The sequence below is a fragment of the Rhincodon typus genome, chromosome 25 (genome assembly GCF_021869965.1).
Source record: "Rhincodon typus isolate 14 chromosome 25, sRhiTyp1.1, whole genome shotgun sequence".
NCBI lineage: Eukaryota > Metazoa > Chordata > Chondrichthyes > Orectolobiformes > Rhincodontidae > Rhincodon > Rhincodon typus.
The window spans coordinates 12,492,124-12,514,124 of NC_063356.1; the positions used below are offsets into that span (position 1 = coordinate 12,492,124).

At 41.9% G+C, this 22,001-nt stretch overlaps 1 long non-coding RNA gene across 1 annotated transcript in view; it reads left to right on the forward strand.

Moving 5' to 3' along the window:
• The window catches only part of LOC125486103, a 62,294-nt gene that overhangs the window by 27,415 nt on the left and 12,878 nt on the right, over positions 1–22,001 (forward strand). The window lies entirely within an intron of this gene.

Sequence of the window (22,001 nt, forward strand, 5' to 3'; positions counted from 1 at the left end):
GTGTGTGTGTGTGTGTGTGTGTGTGTGTGCGCGTGTGTGTGTGTGATTGTATGTAAAACAATGGCAGCAACAACTGTAAATGATTTCTGGTGCCAAAGTCAAATCCATTCCATGTAAACAAGGGTTAAGCCTGCCTTCCATCCTATCTATATGTCTCCTCGACAGACCCAGCAAGAACACTGAACCATCATTGGAATCTTTTTGAGTTATTTTCAACATAAACTCATATTGGAGCATTTTTGGCATCGAAGAGTCTATTTCAGATTCAGTTGATCAGTTCTTGCCTGGGGCCCTGTGTTATTTTAGCAGTCTTTTTTTTTCTGTATCCTGCAGTTCCTAGCTGGGTGTGAGATCAATTTTTTTAATTTGTTGTATTGTGTAATTAACAGTCTGAGATCTTACAAAGTGTAAACTTCCCCGAGGCCAATCTGTTGGGAGGGTCCAGTCCAGAGGTAATCAGAAAGTCAGTCAAGATAGTTGTGACAGAAAAATTTTTTTCCAAAAAAGAGTTTCAAAGGGACGTGAGGAGCAGCATTTGAAGCTTCAGCCATGTCAATTGAGGCCCTTTTGGGCTTTAATAAGTACTCGAAACTGCCACAGTAAGATGGCAGTGTAGTAGGGCTTCTGAGCCTTGAGCTCGTCTGCTCCGTCCACTTTTCTTTTCTTCTTTTTCTCTCTTCTCTCGTTCTTTTTTCTGTTCTATTTTATTTTACTTACCTCTCGGTCATGGCAGAGGCATTGGCGGCAGTGACTAGGCCCTGCACTGCAGACTCGAGTAGGCCCAGCAATGTAGACTTGAGGGCGATGGGGGGAGGCAAGATGGCACCAAGGAATGGCAGTGTGGCAAAGGGGACTCGGGCCTGTCTACCAGGCCCATGGCCAGTGACAGGGAACTTAACAAGAAGGCCTGTAAAGTTGGACACTTTCTTTATTTCTTCATTTTTCTGCCTTTTATTCAATGTTTTAGTTCATTTTTCTTTGCTTTATGATGGCACTGGAGAGTGGTGACACTGTACAACACTTTTCACTGTACTTTGTAACAAGATACCCATGAGAATAAAAATCAAATAAAATCAAATCAACTTTTTATCATTTAGACGAATGGTCAAAGAAATCATACACAGGGCATGCCCACATTTTTCAAGGATCAGAGCCTGCAGTACCTTTTCTTAAAATCAATATATTTTGGGTATAATGGGCTGAATTTTCCTGGGCACTGAACTACGTGGGCCTTAACCAGGATGGTTGAGAGAATCACAAGAGATCAGCAATAAGGAGATTCTCAATATCAAAGGCAAACCGGCATATTTTACAACAGGATCTGGAATGATGAGATGCCATTATTGCTACTGATGTAGCGAAACTCTTTTTTGCATGCAAGTCCTCAGATACTGAATCAGTCCATGCCCAAGTTCGGCAGGGCATAGACAGTATGGGAGGTTAATGGCCTAGTGGTATTATCGCTGGACTATTAATCCAGAGACCCAGGTAACGTTCCGGTAACCCAGATTCAAATCTCGCCACGGCAGATGGTGGAACTTGAATTCAATAAATATCTGGAATAGAGTCGAATGATGACCATGAATCCATTGCCAATTGTCAGAAAAACCCATCTGGTTCACTAATGTCAATTAGGGAAGGAAACGGACATCCTTACCTGGTCTGGCCTACATGTGACTCCAGGCCCGCAGCAATGTGGTTGACTTTTAACTGCCCTCTGGGCAATTAGGGATGGGTTATAAATGCTGCTTAGCCAGCGACACCTTCATCCCGTGAATGAATAAAGGAAGATATCCAGGCTTGGGCTGACAAGTGACAAGTAACATCTGCATCACACAAATGTTTGCCAATGACCATTTCCAACAAGAGAAAACCTTATAATCGCCTCTTGACTTTCAATGGCATCACCATCACTGAGTCACCCTCTCTCAACATCCTTGGAGTTACCATTAACCAGAAACTGAACTGAACTTGCCATATAAATACAGTGGCTATGAGAACGGTCTGAGGCTAGGAATCTTGCAGCAAATAACTCATCTCCTGACTCACCGAAGCCTGTTCACCATCCACAAGGCACAAGTCAGGAGTGTGACGGAATACTTCCCACTTGCCTGGATGATTGCAGCCCCAACAACACTCAAGAAGCTTGACACCATCCAAGACAAAGTAGCCCAATTGATTGGTGCCATATGAACAAACTTCCACTCCCTCTATCACTGATGCCCAACAGCAGCAGTGTGTACTTTCTACAAGATGCACTGCAGAAATTCACCAAAGATCCTCAGACAGCACCTTCCAAACTCACAACCACATCCATCTGGAATGACAAGGGTAGCAGATACATAGGACACTACCACAACCTGCAAGTTCCCCTCCAAGCCACTCACCATCCTGACTTGGAAATACATCACCATCCCTTCACTGTCACTGGGTCAAAATCCTAGAATTCCCTCCCTGAGGGCATTGTGGGTCAACCTACAGCACATGGACTACAGCGGTGCAAGAAAGCAGCTCAGCATCACCTTCTCAAGGGCTACTATGGACGACCAATAAATGCTATCCCATCAGCAACACCCACATCCTATGAATGAATTTTTAAAAATGTATTGGCATGAACTAACATCTTCATTTAATATGCAATTTCCCATTCTCCCAACTGTTGGACAGAAACTATATGGTTACAATTCTTAACCTGAGCATCAGACCAGCTCACCATGTGCTCCTCTGCCTCCCTATCCTGGACACCCAGCACCATCACCTTGGGGCACACACTATTGACAGTGACCACACACATATCACACCAAACTCCCTCTCCTCTATCCAACCCCTAACATTCATCCACCAGGACCTCCAGATCTCCATCAGCCAGTAACCAACTGTCCAACACGTTCTGGGGCAATGACAGGAGCTACACAGGGCAGCACCAGACTGCCAGAGCCTGACCGGGTACAAGGCTAGGCTTCAAGAATGGTGCTGGTGCCAGGAATCTCAGAAGACCCTGGCAGAAATGTACCCTCAAAGCCGTGTAGCCGGTCTGAGGGTCTGTGCATGCCAATCAACACGCTTACACCATTCCCAATGTTGACCTCCCATTTCGGAATTCACTTCCGCGCACAAACATCAGAATTCTGCACAGAAGGAAAATAGAGGGAATGTAGCCAGCCATGACCAGCACTGCCCCTTGTGGCAAGTGGGAGAATACAACAAGCAAGGCCCTGTTGAGGGGGGAGGGGTGGGAGCCAGTGGTAATGAGGTAATAAGACACTAGAGCTTTTGGAGAGAAACCCTCCATGAAACTAACCCAAATTGGCACTATCCCAGTTTCTGGTTAAAATTCAACCAGATATATTGAAGAAATATGCACATTGTACAGAAATATAAATCTGGCTATTCTTAAGTGGCATTTTACAGCCAGTTATCTACTTTTTGAAGTGTCGTTGCAGTTTTAACATAGAAATGTCGACAGTTCATTTGTGCACAGCAATGTGACATAGATAATCGCTTCTAAGTGATGGTCCTTTTAACAGACAAATATCATCCAGGATTCCCTTTCCTTTCTTCAAAATAATGCCCAGGTATCTTTCACATCTTCCTGAGAAATCAAATCTTACTGTCACCCATCATAGTCCTGATGGAGTTACTGACACTAGATTAAGAAAGCAGAATCAGCCTGTTTCTAATGACCATGCGGTGAGTACATTGGGAAGTTTGCATGTATGGACATTAGACAGCACAGAATTAGGCTCTGCTGCAGTGTCCTGTACAATTGTGCAGTTCTCAGAACATCACTGGGTCAGATATGAATGAAGAGAGTTCAGTAAGGTGCTACAGGACAGGAGTTGCCAACTCAGCTGTTCCCGAGGGAGAAGGTTAACACCTACAAGACTGAGAAGGGTAAGCAAAGAAATTAGAGAAAAAAAACACTCAAGAAGACACAGTTATAGAGTCATAGAGCTATACAGATTGGAAAGAGACCCTTTGATCTAATTTGTTCATGCTGACTAGATAGCCTAAATTAATCTAGTCCCATTTGCCAGCATTTGGCTCTTATCAATCTAAATCCTTCCTATTCATGTACCCATCCGGATGCCTTTTAAATGTTATAACTGTAACAGCTTCCATCGCTTCCTCTGGCAGCTCATTCCATATACGCACCACCTTCTGTATGAAAAAGTTGCCCCTGAGGTCCTTTTTAAATCTTTCCCCTCTCACCTTAAACCCATACCCTCTGGTTTTGGATTCCTCTACCTTGGAAACTGAAGTCAATCTTCACCAACAGTGTTCACGTTGGAATATAGCAGCCCTCATCATCAGTGCAGTGGGACTTCTCTGATCACGGTTTCTACTGAAATTGATAACATTTAGAAACAGCAAACATGAAAGGAGACATATGGAATATGAAATAGGAGACATATGAAACCTTACTTGACTGGAATAGTTCTTGCAGCAGGAAACACCCATAACAGAAGCTAGAAAACAAATAATAGATGTAATTTTTACAGATGAAGCAGGCTGACTAATTACATATTGTTAGCATTCCAATAAATCACAAACATCTTTTTCATTCAAGACCCAATGTGCTCACTTCTGCATTCATTCCAACCTGCATAAGAAATAATAAACAGCGTAATTAGTCTTTTAGCCAAAAGGTAGTGAACAGAAAGGTGTGTCAGCTCTGCAATGGAGCCAGTTTGCTCTGTTTATTTCCTTCGCTGATCTACCTCAATAATAGAATTCATGGCAGGTGATTCGTCAAGTTTTTTTTGGAAATCAGATTTTCTGGCCAGTTCTTTTCATTCTGCTTCTTCAAACACATTGTGACTCCTCAGAGTAAAATCTGGACCACCTGTTAACTGTCTCAAACATGGGGTTTTCCTGTGATATTCTAATGCTTATGAATGGGAATATATACATTTGAATTTGAATATTGTCACATGTACTCACATGAGTACCGTGAAAAGTTTACAAGTTGCCACTTACAGCACCATCTGAGGTACAAAGGTGAGGTTATTGGCTTGCTCGCTGAGCTGGCTGGTTATCATACAGACATTTCAACACCATGCTAGGTAACATCATCAGTGTGGACTCCGATGAAGCGATGTTGTTCTACTCCGCTTGGAATTAATATGATCCGGTATGTTAAATTGGGGTGTGTAATTTCTGGTTCTGTTCTGCACAGGTTAAGATATGGGGTCTAATTCCACATGTTTGTTATTTGTATTACGGGTTGAAAGCCAGGCCGGAGGAATTCCCATGCGTCTCTGTGGTTGCCTTGAGCTAGGATGGTCATGTTGTCCCAGTTAAATTGATGGCCTTCATTGTCTGAGTGCACTGAGATGATGGAAAGTTCATTGTGTCATTTTGCAGCTATCTGCTGTTCTGATGCTAGCTGCTCCCCACTCATTGCCAGCCCCCTCACACTGCCTGCCCCCTCGCACTGTCTGCTCCCCCTGTCACTGCCGGCCCCCTTGCACAACATATGAGACTCCATTGATGATAATAGCATTGATAAATAGCATGGCCAATCCACCATAACCTGCACATCTTTGAACTGTGGGAGGAAACCGGAGCACCCGGAGGAAACCCACGCAGACGCGGGGACAATATGCAAACTCCACGCAGACAGTTGCCAGACAGAGCCCCAAAACTCCATACTAAAAAAAACTTTGGCTTTTTTGTTCAAAAAAAACCTCTAAAACACATATTGACTTTTTAAATTTCTGAATTAAGAATAAAAAATTCCTCAGCCATTCACTGTAGACTCTTAAAGAAAAAGCCATTTATAAATAAAGTCAGTTTGAAAAAAATCGCAATTTTTTTGGCTTGACTTTGTTATGTTTTTGTTGAATGTCAATTAAACGAAATGGGAAGAAATCTTATATTAGTAAACTATAATGACTAAAATAACCGTAAAACTGTAAAAAAAACTATAATAAATCTTTAACTGAGCCTGCAATCCCAGGAGCTGCTGCAAGATCCATGCTGCTGCAAGTTTTTCTGATGGGCCAAATGGCCTGCTTCCACACTGTAGGGATTCTATGATTCCATGATTCTATGAAGAGATATAGAGTGGGGATACTGCAGCTCAATGAAATTGCATTTACATGCTCCTCTCTGTACCCAGTAAGTAAGATCACTGTCCCGCCTCAAACATGCAACAAAAATTCTAATCAAACCTCAATCTCTGAAAATAATTATAAATCAAACGTACTCTATAGAAATTAAATAAGCAAACGAAATTCAATTTAAGAGGTCATTTCAAATGAACATTTCTCTTCTGTAACTCATTGTACCTCGAGCTAAAGTGTCTGCAATTGCAGACACTGAGGCTGAGTTATGAGGTCCTATGGCATGGATGCTGTCAGCAGTGATGGCCCAGTCAGGAAATGGCTTTCATACAGCTGTTGTAGCATTTCAATAATGATGTGGGCCAGTGTACCTCCATAAATCATACAGTGCTTTAAGGCATGTCTCAGAATCAGCATTTACACTGACAAGCTTCCTGAATTTACCAGAAGTGTCCATATAAACTTGATTGATGGCTGATAAACAGCAATGTGAAGCTGTCTCTTCAACCCAATCACCAAACAAGAAGGAAACCTAATTGAGGTAACATTCTACTTTATTAACTTTGCCTTACTTTCTCCCCATAATGTTGTCTTCAATTCCGATCCACTGCCTTAAATGAATATAAATATAATCTGAATATAAAGAGAGAAACAAATCAGTTGGTCTTAATTAGGGAAGAATTCAAATAAGCTTTTCTAGTGTTCACTTCTCTCTTCATCTGCATTTACTGATCTATGCAAATGGTACAATATATTTCAATTATCTCTCAATCAGACACAAGTACCACATTGTTTATTTCGTTTCCAAGATAATACATGTGTTGTAATTGGTTATATGTTCTTTAGCAATTGAGTTCAAATTGCATTGGGCCTTGCTACTGTACAGGACACTGGTCTTGTAGAGTTTCACGACTGGACATTAAGCTTGTGTTGTATTCCAAGTTGTATTACACAGCTACTGGGAAGCCCTGTCATTCAGTTGGCCACAGTATGGATCTCTCCTGTTCTAGTATCAAGCTTTTTGCATCAGAAATAAATTGTATTATATCTTTAATGATCATAGCAAGTTGTGTTTTAAAGCTTTGCTTGAGGGTGCTGCTTCCTTGTCTAGAATGACTCCACAGGCATCTGTTGCTGTTATACTGGACGTGGAGGCTGTAGAATGGTGGTATTACCACTGAGTTAGTAATCCAAAGAGCAGGCGCACTGTGGAAATATAAACAAAATATTGTTGATGTCAGAAATCTAAAACAAACAGAAAATGTTAGTGAAACAGAGTTAACATTTCTAGACCGATTGGACTCAAGTTATATCAGATTCAAAATGTTAACCCTGATTCTCTCTCCAAAGGTGCTGACAGACCTGCTGAGTTTCTCCAGTATTCTCTGTCTTTGTTAGCTCTCTGGGGACATGGTTCAAATCCCAACACAGCAACTGGTGGAAGTTAAATTAAAGTGATAAAATCTGGAATTAATTGGTTGTTACCAAAACCCATAGAGTTTGCTGATGCCTATCAGGAAGGAAATCTGTTTTCCTTAACTTGTCTCGCCTGCCTGTGACTCCAGACCCACAGCACTGTGGTTGACCTTTTAATGTCTCTCTGAACTAGTTGATCAAGCCATTGAGTTGAAGTGCAATTAAGGATGGGCAACAAATGCTGACTTTACCGATGATGCTCATGAGTGAAAAAAATACTCAAATGACACATTGATCTGAGAACTTTGATAAAAAGTGTTAATAAATGGGAAGGGGATTTTTGACCAAATCAGTTCTTGCTCTCTTCAAATATTACACACACATACCCAATTTCCTGCACTGGACAGTACTTGACTTGGATATTTCAATTGGTATTCCTCATTGAGGACATTTGTAAAATTGTAAGACCTAGCTGGGATCAACTAATGCTGAACAGCAAACCTTTCTAGTCTTTACATTAAAGCAACTAACTTGATTCTGTTTGAACAGGGAAAGTTCTAAAATAAAAGTTCCTTCAAGGACAGTAACTTTGGAAAGCATGGTTCTGAAGCAGATTTGTAGATTCTTCTCAAGTCAGAGATGAAAGCTCAACAATTTGACTTTTTTTTGTTTCATACATTCCTTCCATGCTAATACTAAATGCCAAATCGAGTGATAAAAGTGTGGTATAATAGAAAAAATTGTTGGAAGCACAGAGCAGCTCATCAAAGCCCTTTATATATTTCAATGAAACAGTTGCATGCCTGAAGCATCAGAACCTTTCTGTTCACTACAGAATTACTGAAAAACTTATGTATTTTCAAACTTTTCTGGGTTTAATTCAAATTTGCAGCATGTGAGGTTTATTCTCATTACCCTCCTTTCTGAATTCTTAATGATAAGAGTGACAATCTGGTTTAAAATGCAACATGGTTGATCATTTATTTATACTGTAGTTTTGAATAAAACCCAGAGAGAATGCCCTGCAGAAACTAACAAGACACAAACAGAAATCAATATAAATCATTCGGAATGGAGCTGTGTTTATTATGGAATATGCCGCAGACGCTGGGTTGAGTCTAACCTTTGTTGGTTTTGGATCCCTTGCAGAAGGCACTACAACTGCATATTTTGTATGATTAAAGATACAATATCGCCTTTTGTCTTACTGTGGCAGAAAGTTGTCAGAAAGTGCTGACAGCGAGACTTTCATAAATTGCGGTGCTGGTGAGGTTAAGACTTCATATCACCTCACTTGAAAGCTGTTGCTCAGAGATCAGCCCAACTCCAAAGCAAAAAACAAGCTAGTAGGATCCAAAAAGAATGTTTTGTTAAATGAGCCGTAAGCATCATCTTGCAGTGAGTAAAAGCAGGATCAAATTGAAGGGGTTTTTAAAATGCAGGAACAATGAAGCGGGGTAATTTATTAAGATCAGGTCTGATAGATAAAGGGGAGTTCACATCCATGTTACGTCAACAGCCTTTACTAAATATAACTATCCACAAGAAATGGTAAGAAAGGATATTTCTGGAATGTGATCTACTCTGGTCTCAATTCTGTTTGATCTGATATCATTATGACATAGCTCCTGACACACTAGTTTTTTTTTAATTTGATTTATTATAATTAAATGTACCAAGATACAGTGAAAAGCATGCATGCTAACCAGACAAATCATACCTTACGTAAGTACATCAGGGTAATAGAACAGGAATGGAATATAGTGTATAAAAACTGAATGAACTGCAGATGCTGTAGATGGATTGGTAGACCCTGATTAATGAAATGGACTGAGTCTGAATCAGTTGCTTGACACCAGAAAAGATTTCTCTAACAGATAAAAGGCCCACTTTGCTTGTAAAGCTCAGTCTGTCTGGCAAACTGCACTGCCTTTGCTAATGTAAGGTCAACTGTAGACTGTAAAAGCTCTGATAGTGCTTCATCCAGCTACCCTCAGTGCTGCAGGAAATGTCAGCCTGAACTACACACTCAATTATCTGGAGGGGGACTGGAACGTACTTAATGCTTAGCAAATCAGTTTTAGGACTCCATCATTCTGGCTGAATTCTCTTGGAGATGTCCAGTGGTCATGAGAGGTGCTGTATAAATGCAAGCGTAGGAGCACAATATAAATGCAAATGTAGGCTGGAATCAATCACTTGTTGTATTTTAATGAACTTGTGACTATCCTGAGATATCCTCTCATAAAACTGTCTCAATGGTTGCCTGTGTAGGGCCTCCCATTCACCTTGGAGTAGCGCTTTTCAAAGGCACCAGTACGTTTGACTTAAATGTTGGAGCAGGCGTTTAATTCTGTTTTCATTTCTTGTCCACCATTTTGTGTCTAAATGCTGGAGCAGGCTGTTTAATTCGGTTTATCCCATGTCGGCCATTTTGAGTCTTTTAAACATGTGCAGCCGTTACAGCAAGTCTCTTTTTTAGAGGAAGAGTGCTCCAAATGACACATGGGTAAGATCTGCATTGGCCTTGCAGTATGGCCACTGGTGAATGAAGTAGAATCAACTGCCCTATGTATCAAGAGGATTTTCCATCACTCTGATGTGATGAATTTCTCTCAGCAACAAATTGCCTTTTGCTTGATTCTGGTCATGAATGGATTGAGTGCTGAACTTTCCTTGTCACATTCCTGCTCAATTGGACAGGTCTCCCCAGCCATGCCTCAAACAAAAATACTAAGCACAAAGTATACACAACTGCTGCTTCTGCAACCTCCTATAGCATCAAGTCTTTTTCACGTGTTAATGAAATACAATGTTGCTTGAACTCAGTCTTTCTCAGAACACTCCTATGAGATGGCTGCCATACAGTCACATGTCAAAGGTCACATGACTACATAAAGCCAGGAAGGAGAGAGTGCAAAGGGACTTAGAAGTGCTAGTCCAGGATTGTCTTAAGATAAACTTACAGGTTGAGTTGATAGTGAGGAGGGCAAATACAATGTTGGCAATTATTTCGAGAGGGTTTGAATATAAAAGCAGAGAATGGGGATAAAAGGGTCTTTCTCAGGATGGCAGTCAGTGACTAGTGGTGTTCCACAAGGGTCAGTGTTGGGGCCACAATTTTTCACTTGATACATTACTGCTCTAGATGAAGGAACTGAGGGCATTCTGGCTAAGTTTGCAGACGATACAAAGATAGGTAGAGGGACAGGTAGTGTTGTGGAGGCGGGGAGGCTGCAGAAGGACTTGGGATGGTTAGGAGAGTGGGCAAAGGAGTGGCAGATGGAGTACAACGTGGGAAAGTGTGAGGTCATGCACTTTGGTAAGAAGAATAGAGGTATGGAGCATTTTCTAAATGGGGAGAAAATTCAGAAATCTGAAATGCAAAGGAACTTGAGAGTTCTAGTCTGGGATTCTCTTAAGGTAAACTTGCAGGTTGAGTCGGTAGTTAGGAAGGCAAATGCAACGTTGGCATTTATTTCGAGAGGACTAGAATATAAAAGCAGGGATGTACTTCTGAGGCTTTGTAAAGCTCTGGTCAGACCAGATTTAGAGTATTGTGATCAATTTTGGGCCTCATACCTCAGGAAGTCTGTACTGGCCCTGGAGCAGGTCCAGAGGAGGTTCACCAAGAATGGCCTCAGGAATGAAAGGCTTAACATATGAGTAACGTTTGAGGACTCTGGGTCTATACTCAATGGAGTTTAGAAGGATGGGGGAGGATCTAATTGAAACTTACAGAAGATTGAACGGCCTGAACAGAATGGACATTGGTAAGATATTTCTATTGGTAGGAGAGACTAGGGCCTGAGGGCACAGCTGTAGAGTAAGGGGAAGACCTTTTAAAACAGAGATAAGGAGAAATGTCTTGAGCCAGAGAGTGGTGAATCTATGGAATTCACCGCCACAGAAGGCTGTGGAGGCCAGGTCATTGAGTATATTTAAGATAGAGATAGATAGGTTCTTGATTATCAAGGGGATCAAGGGTTACGGGGAGAAAGCGGGAGAATGGGGTTGAGAAACTTATTACATATGATTGAATGGCAGAGCAGACTCAATGGGCCTAATGACCTCATTTCTGCTCCTATGTCTTATAGTCTCTAAGGACACTTGTATGTGATTGTATTTTAATCAAACACTCCTTGTGGCAAATACCTTTGAAAAAAATCAAAAAAAGACTCTTACAATTTAATAGCACTTTTCACAACTGGATATGTGCTCAAGATGGTTTACAACAAATGAAGTACTTCAGATTGCACCGGTGCTGCAATGTCAGAATCTCTTAATTTGTTCACAGCAAACTCCCAGAATCAGCAATGTGATGGCGACCAGATAATCTGTTCTTTCACAAGGCTGAATGAGGGGTAAATATTGGCCAGGACAACAAAAGTATGCCTGCTCTTCTTCAAAATAATGCCATAGGATCTTTTACATCTAACTGTAAGAAGGCAGAAAGGACATCAGTTTAACATCTCATCTAAAAGACATCACTTCCACCAATGCAACACACTGAAAGTAGTGCCCTGAAATGTCAGCATTGCTTAATCCTGGAGAGAGACTTACAATTCACAAACAAGCGTGTTACCAACTGAGCCAAGGCTGATTGTTTCATACTACAATGGTTAAAAGTAGACTTCTCTCGGTATTTTTGGCCTGACTTAAAGGCTCCTCAACAAGGCTACAACGTTCTACAAGGTTATCACAGGAGTATAAAAATAATGGCAATGGAACTAAGTGCTCAACAAACTGACTTTCAAGGCTAGAAATACACTGGTGTTTAAAACGAGCTGGCATTATGTGAAAGAGGGTTTGAGCCATATTTGGTTTTGTATATTCAACATGTGAACAGTTATCACATGGTTGCTTGCTTCTTCTTTGATGTAAATAATTCACTTTGAAGCTCTTGCAAGTTTGGAATGAAAGTTTTTGAAGGTTACATTTTAATTTCTTCATTACATAAAACTAGTCACAATCAAAGTAAAATCTCTTTCGTTTATCATTGAATGACTTTTTTATTATTATTTATTTTTTCTTTTCATCTTATCAAAGATGCAACAATTCTTCCTTCTAAATGTTGATAATGTCTAGAGGGCTCAAAAAGGTCAGAGGAATGATTTGGGAGGGGACGCTAAACAGATCCTAGTGAATAAAATGTTCGCTGAAGTGCATTGGTGAGAACCCAGGGTACCCAAAAAATTGCAAGTTCTCCGGTTAATTCCTCAACTTTTTTTTTCCCCAGACAAGCAGATGAAAGAGTGTGCCTGATGGAGTGAAGAGATAAAATGTAATGGGAAGTGGTGTGCAATGGAAGTGACTAATGCCAGCCTTTTGTTATACAAGTATCATTAAAAGGAAGAGCTCAATATGGAAATTGGGCTGGAGCCCTTCAGGATTGGCCTGGAGTATTCCAAGGTTTGAACATTAATCTTCAGGACATTGCTGAGATCAACCCTAGAGAAAATTCATAGGTGTATCAACAATGTGCTTTTTAAATTTTCTTTGAAAACCTCAATTTATTTTTGGTGTAGAAATATTAGAGACAGGAAAGTAGGCTACTTGGCCGACAGTCTGGAATTGCCCAGTCAGGTGATGAAGTGTTTGTATGTTTTCTGATTGGCCACAAGAAGTGGTTGGAAGGTCTGCAACCAGGGGAGAAGTTGGATGTAGGAGGGGAATGGAAGTGTGATTTAGCATCTAGACATACATCCAGCTAGAGATAGCAACATGACTGGTTAGGTGCTTCATTGCAACTGCTCGGGAGGAGAATTTTCTCACTCATTCATGGGATGTGAGTGTTGCTGGCTGGGCCAGCATTTATTGCCCATTGTGAATTGCCTTTAAGAAGATGGTGGTGAGCTATCTTTTCGAACAACTGCATTCATTTGGTTTAGACACATCACAATGCTGTTAAGATAGAAGTTCTCAGATTTGACCCAACCACCACAAAAGAACAGAAATATTTCCACGTTGGGAAGGTGTGTGACTTAGAGAGGAATTTCCAGTTGGTGGTATTTCCACGTATCTGCTGCCCTTGTCTTTCTAGATAATAGTGGTCCTGGGTTTGGAAGGTGTGATCTAAGGAGGCTTGATGGATTGGTGCAATACATCTTGTAGACGGGACACACTGATGCTAATCTCAGTCATAAAAGAGAGCTCAAACAAGTGGCATGTGTGAATGGCATATATATATATGTAGGATGTCTTGCCGACATTGTTTCAGGTCGATGATAATTCACTCTGTGAGGGCCGAATCACCTTGTTGGATTAGGAGAATGTCCCTTAAGATTTCCAACTACAAATCCAGAAGTCAAAGAGATTTGGCAGGTAAGTCATTTTGAGTCATTCAGTCTAACGGCCAATGAAAAGACAAGGAAGAGGCACAAACCCATCCCGCTGACAGTGGAATAGTGTCAGTTCCAGGATATATGTTACCTCACCAGTTGACACCAAGGAGTCAGATTTTTACTCCAGAAGTAGACAGGGCAATTCAGGAAATTTCAGGGGTGGAGTCAAGCCCACTGCTCCCAGACACAGAGGGATGACCATATGCCAAGGTGAATTGTGTAAAATATCCACCTTGGCTCATTCCAGTTTTTCTTTTATTTAAGGCCTTATCGAATTCACAGCCCATCACCCTTCCAACAACTCCCCATGCCACCTCCATGCCAGCTTAATATCAGCCAAAGTCCTTCACCCAGCTTCTTATAGCCACTGTGACAACTTAATGCCAACTCATGCCTCAACCACCCTCCAATGCCTTATCACCCATTATTCATGATGGGCAGACATTGGAGACATGTTGAGACAAAACAAAATGAAAGTGTATCATATGTGTGCGTATAACATATACATATGTATGTATATGTGAAATACTTTTTTATTGTATATATGTGTTTTTGTTTGATGGCTGCTGGGATGTATCTGTTCCATATTTTCATACCTCACTAGTGTACATTCATATTACCCATTTTATATCACTCGCAGTTCTGACAACATTCAGTCCCTCATCACCCCACACTGTCTGCCCCCCATCCACCTTATTTTTTCTCTGATAGACTACATGGCTACCTTTGACAATCAGATTCATCAATTCTACATGTTGATTAATGTCACCCATGCTTATTGTGGTACTTTTCTTACACACTCACTTTATCTTTTTCCTGCATGCTCTGTTCTACAGGGCAACTACTGTTAGTGGGCCTATAAACTACAAGCACCACAAGTGACCTCTTGCCTTTTATCTTATTTGTATCCAATATATTTTTCTGTATTTTGTTCTTTTGAGCTGAGGTTATCTCTCAATACGGGAATAATGGCATCCTTAATTAACAGAGATATATCATCAGTATTTCCTTGCTTTTTATCTTTAGAAAATGTTAGATATCATCAATATTCAGGTCCCAGCCTTAGTAACCTTGCAATCATGTCTCTGTAATGACATCCATGTCATACATATTTATTTCTATCTGTGCTCACAATTCATTCATGTTGTTATGAATGCCATTTGTATTCAAATACAGAACCAGTGATTCTGTGTCTTTTTTACATTTTGACAATCTCTGGCCTTATCTGTTGGTGCCTTAAATTTGGATGCTCTGTCCCACCTGGTTATCATTACCCACCTTGTTATCCTGCTCTATTCTCTCATTACTGCCCTTTGATTAACAGTACTGTCTCAAATGATTGCCCCCACCCCTGTAACTATTTAGTTTAAAGCCCCTACTACTACAAGCCAGGTAAAAAACTTGAACTGTCAATTATTCAGCAAAACTAGAACCAGCCACTAAGATAATCATAGCTTGTGGAGACCTACCAAATATTAATAATGATATAATGATAGCTTTGAGGAAATGTCAACCAATAGCTACTGAAACTGCTAGAACAAATACTTTTCAACTCTCACTGGCACTGGCAGCCTTTTTTAAGTTTTAAAGAGCTGGGAATTTAAATAACTTTACAGTAGGACAGTTCTGCAGACTTTATCCAATCTCATGAACATTCATGTCTACTCTAAATATATGTCACTAACAGTCTGCTGGTTAAGTCCCTTTCTACAGTGAAAATGTATACATTTGGATACAATCTACCAATCTTTGGTCTGTGGGTGGAAACTGGAGTACTTGATGGAAGCCCATGTAGACACAGGGAAAATGTGCAAGCTCCACACAGACAGTTGCCCAAGGGTGGAATCAAACCTGGGTCCTTGGTACTGTGAGGCAGCGATGCTAACTACTGAGCCACCATGCTGCCCAGCAGTTGCCATACCAAGCCATGATACATTTAGATAGAATGCTTTTTGGGGTGCATCTATAAAAAATTAGTCGCAGTCTTTATGGACTTTAAAACACGACCAAGGAGAATTTCTGAGGAAGGGTCACCAGGCCCGAAACATTAACTCTGTTTTTTCCCTTCACAGATACTGCCAGATCTGCTGAGCTTTTCCAGCAACTTCTGTTTTTGTTCCAAGGAGAATTTGTTTTCTCTCAAAGTGTGACTTTGATATTGTCTGCTTTAGAAGGAGGTGGGGACGGTGTCATTGAATATTGTTAAGAGAAGTGGATAGATTCTTGTTAGGCAGGAGAATCAAAGGTTATCAGGGTAGATAGGAACGTAGAATTCAAAACACAACCAGGTCAACCATGGGCATATTGAATAGCTGAGCAATCTCAAGCAGCTGAATGGACCACCGCTGCTCCTACTTTATACGTTCATATGAAATCAGTCAGAAATGAGGGTAAGACTCCCAAAGGAATCCTGCCTGCCTCTTTTAACAGTCCATGAAAATCTACAGTCCAGGTAACATTTGTAAAATGCAACCAAATTTTAAACATGATTTTAATCAAAACTTTTAAAGACCGCTCACTCTTTTACCCTTAATCTCTCAAACGTGTACTCTGTTTCCTGATGTTTAGAACTCAGGAGGATGTCATTGGCCCATTCTGCCTGAGTCATCTCTTTGAAAAAAATTATCTAACTAATCAATAAAGAGTTTAATAGATAGACACACATTTGCTAGTTTCCGCAAATTAGAAAAATATAATCTTTAATTCATCAATTTTCTCTCCTTACCCCCTTGGTCATCAGCACAAAAATCGTATACATTTTTACTTATGACCATGAAAAGTTGGTTAGGCCACAGCTACAGTATGTTGTGCGGTTCTGGAATCCACATGATAAGGGGGATGTGATTGCACTGGAGATGCTGCAGAGGAGATTTACCCAAATGTTGCCTGAGTTTCAGTTATAAAGAGAGATTGGACAGACTGGGGTTGTTTTCCTTGGAGCAGAGGAGACTGAGGGTGACATGATTGAGGTGTATAAAATTGAAGGGTACAGACAGGGTAAATCAGAAGAAACTTTTCCCCTTGGTGGAGGGATCAATGAACAGATCATAGACTTAAGGTCGGGCAGAAGGTTTGGAAGGGAGGTGAGGAAATTCTTTTTCATCCAGAGGGTGAATCTTGAGCTCACTACTTGTAAGGATGGTAGAGGTAGAAAGACTCAAAACATTTAAGAAATATTTCGTGGAATCCCTACAGTGTAGGGGCAAGCCATTCAGCCCATCAAATCCTACTGACCCTCTGAAGAGTATCCCATCCCCCTTTCCTGTAACCCCTACATATGCCATAACCAATCCACCTATCCTGCACATCCCTGGATATTTTAGTATGGCCAATGTACCTAACCTGCTCATCTTTGGGCCGTGCGATGAAGCCAGTGCAACCAGACACCGGGAGAATACGCAAACTCTACACAGACAGTTGGCCAAGGGTGGAATCGAATCTGGGTGCCTGGTTCTGTGAGGCAGCAGTATTAACCACTGAGCCAGCATGCGACCTAATATGTCTTTGCAATGCCAAGGCTGACAAGGCTATGGAGCAAGTGCTGGAATGCGAGTAGAATAGTTAAGTGAAGAGATAACATTTTTCTGAAGAAGGGTCCAGACCCAAAACGTCAGCTTTCCTGCTCCTCTGATGCTGCTTGGCCTGCTGTGTTCATCCAGCTCCACACCTTGTTATCTCAGACTCCAGCATCAGCAGTTCCTACTACCTCAGAATAGTTAACTGGTTGTTTTTGACCAGCACAGGCACAATGGGCCAAATGACCTTTTTCTGTGCTGTAGATCTCTATCTCTTTAACAAATAAGTTAGGTGCAGGAATAGGTCATTCAGCCCCTCAAGCCTGCTCTGCTATTTGATAAGATAATGCTGATCTGATTGTGGCCTCAACTTTGCTTCCACCCACCTTTATACTCTTTGACTCCTTTGCCAGTGAAGAATCTGACTAGCTCAGCCTTACAAATAGGCAATAACTCTGCCAGCTCTCTCTGAGCAAGACAATCCCACTGACTAATCAACCTCTGAAAGAAAAAAAACTCTCCTCATCTCCATCTTGAACAGGAGACCCCTTACTTTAAAACTATGCACCCAGTTCCAGTCCCTGCACTCATTACAACAGTTGCCGTTGTGTTATAGTTAATCGATAATTAGGTAAGGAAACTTATTGACTAAATTTATTCATCTGAATTGTGAAAGCATGAGTTTAATTCTGAATAGGTGGTTGGTTGCGTTGTGTCGCTGAACTGCTCACAAGTGACCCAATATTTACACATATTCTGAGTTTGCAAAGGTCAATAGATTTTCCAGACTAATAAACATCCCATAACAACTGCCAATCACGTAACAGATCAAGAGCTGGACATGGTCTCCCTCCTTCACAAGGTGTCAGAACCACAGTCACAATGAAAGCTGGACTGAGATGAAAGGATATCTGTTCTTTGGGAGCTTTTAACCCATAATTTATAGGGGCTGTCACGTTCAAACATCAATTTTCATTTATGGTGACTAAATTAGAAAATGGAAGGTTTGGATTTTTGCATCTAACCAATATGGCAGTACAATTTCTAAACACATGCTGCCAAAATTTACAGCACTTTCCTGCAAACTAGTGATACTTAACCAAAAATGGTAATTTCTGTTAACAGTCAACCACTTAGCTGGTCAGGGGTCATATGTGGGCTAGACCAGGTGAAGACAGCAGAATTTCTTCCTTAAAGGACATTAGTCACAGTCATAGAAATGTGCAGCACGGAAACAGACCCTTTGGTCCAACACGTTGATGCCAATCGGATATCCTAAATTAATCTCGTCCCATTTGCCAGCATTTGGCCCATATCCTTCTGAAGCCTTCCTTTTCATATACCCATCCAGATGCCTTTTAAATGTTGTAATTGTACCATCCTCCACCACTTCCTCTGGCAGCTCGTTCCTTACACGCACCACCCTCAGTGTAAAAAAGTTGCCCCTTAAGTCCCTTTAAGTCTTTCCCCACTCACCTTGAACCTATGCCCTCTTGTTTTGGACTCTCCTACCCTAGTGAACCAGATAGCTTTTACAACAATCATCGGTGGTTACATGATCACCACAAGACTAGCTATGTGGCTGACCACGGGCAATCATTTTGGACTTGCATTCAACACATTTAGCTGAGGTGTCTGTAGAATTTGGACCAAAACATTGTTACTGGAGAGAGGCCTGAGACTTCCATTGCTCATGCTGCAACGAAATTGCAGACAGCAGAGCTCCCAAGAAACACACACTCAATCAATAGCAGTTGTCACAGCTCGAAAGGCAGCCTAGCCTAATAGGGCTGACAACAAGCTTCCTAAAATGTCGGGGACATAGGCGCATGAGAAGATTTTTCAACACCACAAGGCTGTTCTGACATTCCATTAGCTCATGACCAATCTGTATTTTGCCTCCATAACTCTTCCTTCATAGAGTCATACAGCACGGAAACAGACCCTTCGATCCAACCAGCCCATGCTGACCATAATCCCAAACTAAACTAGTCCCACCTGCCTACTCCTGGCCTATAGCCCTCCAAATCTTTCCAATTCATGTACTTATCCATATGTCTTTAAAATGTTGTAATTGTACCCATATCCACCATTTCCTCAGGAAGTTCATTCCACACGCGAACTATCCTCCGTGTAAGAAATTTGCCCCTCACGTCTTTTCTTAATCGCTCTACTCTCACCTTAAAAATGTGTCCACTAATCTTGAAACCTCCCATCCTAGGGGAAAAAAACACCACAAAAATCTATCAAATTAAGTTTTGGCCTCAGTTATTTTAATCAACCCATTTGGACGTGCCATGACATATTCTCAGGGCAGGTGGGAATTGGACTTGGATCTTCTGGTCTAGAAGTGAAGACATTGCCAATCTCCATGAAAGCCCTCTCAACTGGCCCCTATCCTCCGCATCACTTTGGCACAAGAGTGTTCGCGATTTCCAATCCCCTCCTGTGTGAAGATGTGCTTCCTGAAATTGTCCCGAACATCTGATTTTAAAATTATCTCCCCTCATGTGAACTCCACAAACTAGAGGAGATAGATTCCCTTGTTCTTCAAACGCCTCAATCATCTTCCTGTGCCCTGCTTGTCCCTGTGCACTCTGTGGTTACACAATGCTAGTGCTATGATTTAAACCTGGCACCCACTGCAGGACTATTCCATAGGTCAATGGGATCAAGGGGAAGACAGAAACCCCCTGACGAGTAGCCTTGGTCTGTGCTCACCTCCCTCGAATGTTCTCCCTAACTTATCAAATTGTCACATTTTCTAAGCAATTTAAATATTTCAATCAAATGTCTCCAAAGTCCAATTAATGGCCACTTAAGAGTCTCATGCCATCACTGCTTTCACCCACATTGAAGGAAGGCCATGCCATACAGAAAGCTGACTTTAGGATCCCTGACCCAAGACTTACTTAAGGTCTTCAACAGCCTGTGGTGGCAGCAGTTGCAAGTGCCCTCCATTTTGGGGACAGCAGCTCTATCAGCCTCTCCAAGATAGAAACAGAGAGACACATAAAACGGGAGCAAGAGTAGGCCAGTCGGCCCATCGAGACTGCTCCACTATTCAATACAATCGTGAGTGATCCTCAATCTCAAGGCCATGCACCCGTACTCTCTCCATACCACTTGACGCCATCGCTGTCTAGAAATGTATCGAGAGAAACATAGAAAATGGGGACATATATTTCACCTTCAAGCTATTCCCAATACACAGTAAGCTTCCCAGCAGATAACACAGTGTGGAGCTGGAGGAACACAGCATCAGAGGAGCAGGAAAGCTGGCGTTTCGGGTCGGGGCCCTTCTTCAGAAATCCAGCTCCTCCAGCTCCACACTGTGTTATTTCTGACTCCAGTATCGGCAGTTCTCGTTATCTTGAAGTTTCCCAGCAGGACCAGATGTGGAGCAGCCAACTGAAACACTTAAACATCCACAAAGGCTTGGATTTTCACGCTTGTTGATGTTTCGACAGACAGGGAGTGGATATCCCTTCCTCTCTGCGTGTGGAGGCTGCTGTCTTTATGGATTGATAAATAAATAAATAGAGCAGTGTAGGAAGTAGCTTTTCAAGCTAAAGGCTCTGTGGCCCAGAGAAGGTAACAGCAAAATGGAAAGAAAACTAAAAATTGGGGGTGGAATAAAAGGTACAATCTAGAAAAACTTTACATCAAATGGCTGTGCAAAAAGAAATGGGGCAAGATATTATGCTTCAGATTCTGAAAGTAGATTCTGGAGAATATTTACTAATAGATGATTTAGAATAGAATATTATTTATTGTCACGTGTACTCCATTGTAGTGAAAAGTGAAAAGTTTTTACAATGTCTGCCTTTTTTGGTGCCATCTCTGGTACAAGTAGCTAGGTACAAATCATGGATACTAAAGAGGAATAAAAAGTCATTGCACCACTTTAGAGAGTTTAAAAAATAAGTTCGAAATAAGACATCATGAAAGGATTGACATTACAGTCAGGTAAAAAATTTCAAATAAACATTACCTTGTAGCAGCTCAGCGCGGGGCTTCCACACGTAGTCTGACAGCCCACACAGGACCCCAGTCCAAGATTCTTCCCCGCTCCGCTCCAAGTCTCTAGACCGCTCTGTACCAGTACTCAGCTGCTCCAATGTAAGTTCGAGGACAGCCTCCCCTACACCGGTCTCCAACTGGGACTCACTGCCCGCGCTTTCTGGGACTCACTGCTCTGGGACTTCCTGCCCACGCACTTCTCTGGGACTCGCTGCTCTGGGACTCGCTGCCCACGCACTGCTCTGGGACTTGCTGCTCTGGGACACACTGCCCGCGCGCTGCTCTGGGACACACTGCCCGGCACTGCTCTGGGACTTGCTGCTCTGGGGCTCACTGCCCACACGCTGCTCTGGGATTCACTGCCCAAACGCTGCTCCGGGACTCACTGCTCTAGGATTCACTGCCCACGCACTGCTCTGGGAATCCCTGCCCATGCACTGCTCTAGGAGTCCCTGCCTACACACTGCTCTGGCAGTCCCTGCCTACACATTGCTCTGGCAGTCCCTGCCTACACACTGCTCTGGGATCTCATGATTCGCGCGCTTCTCTGGGGCTTGATCCCCATGCACTGCTCCGGGAATCGTTCCCCAGTCCTGTAACTGCTCCAGGATTTGTCTCCAGGGCTAAGGAGAGAA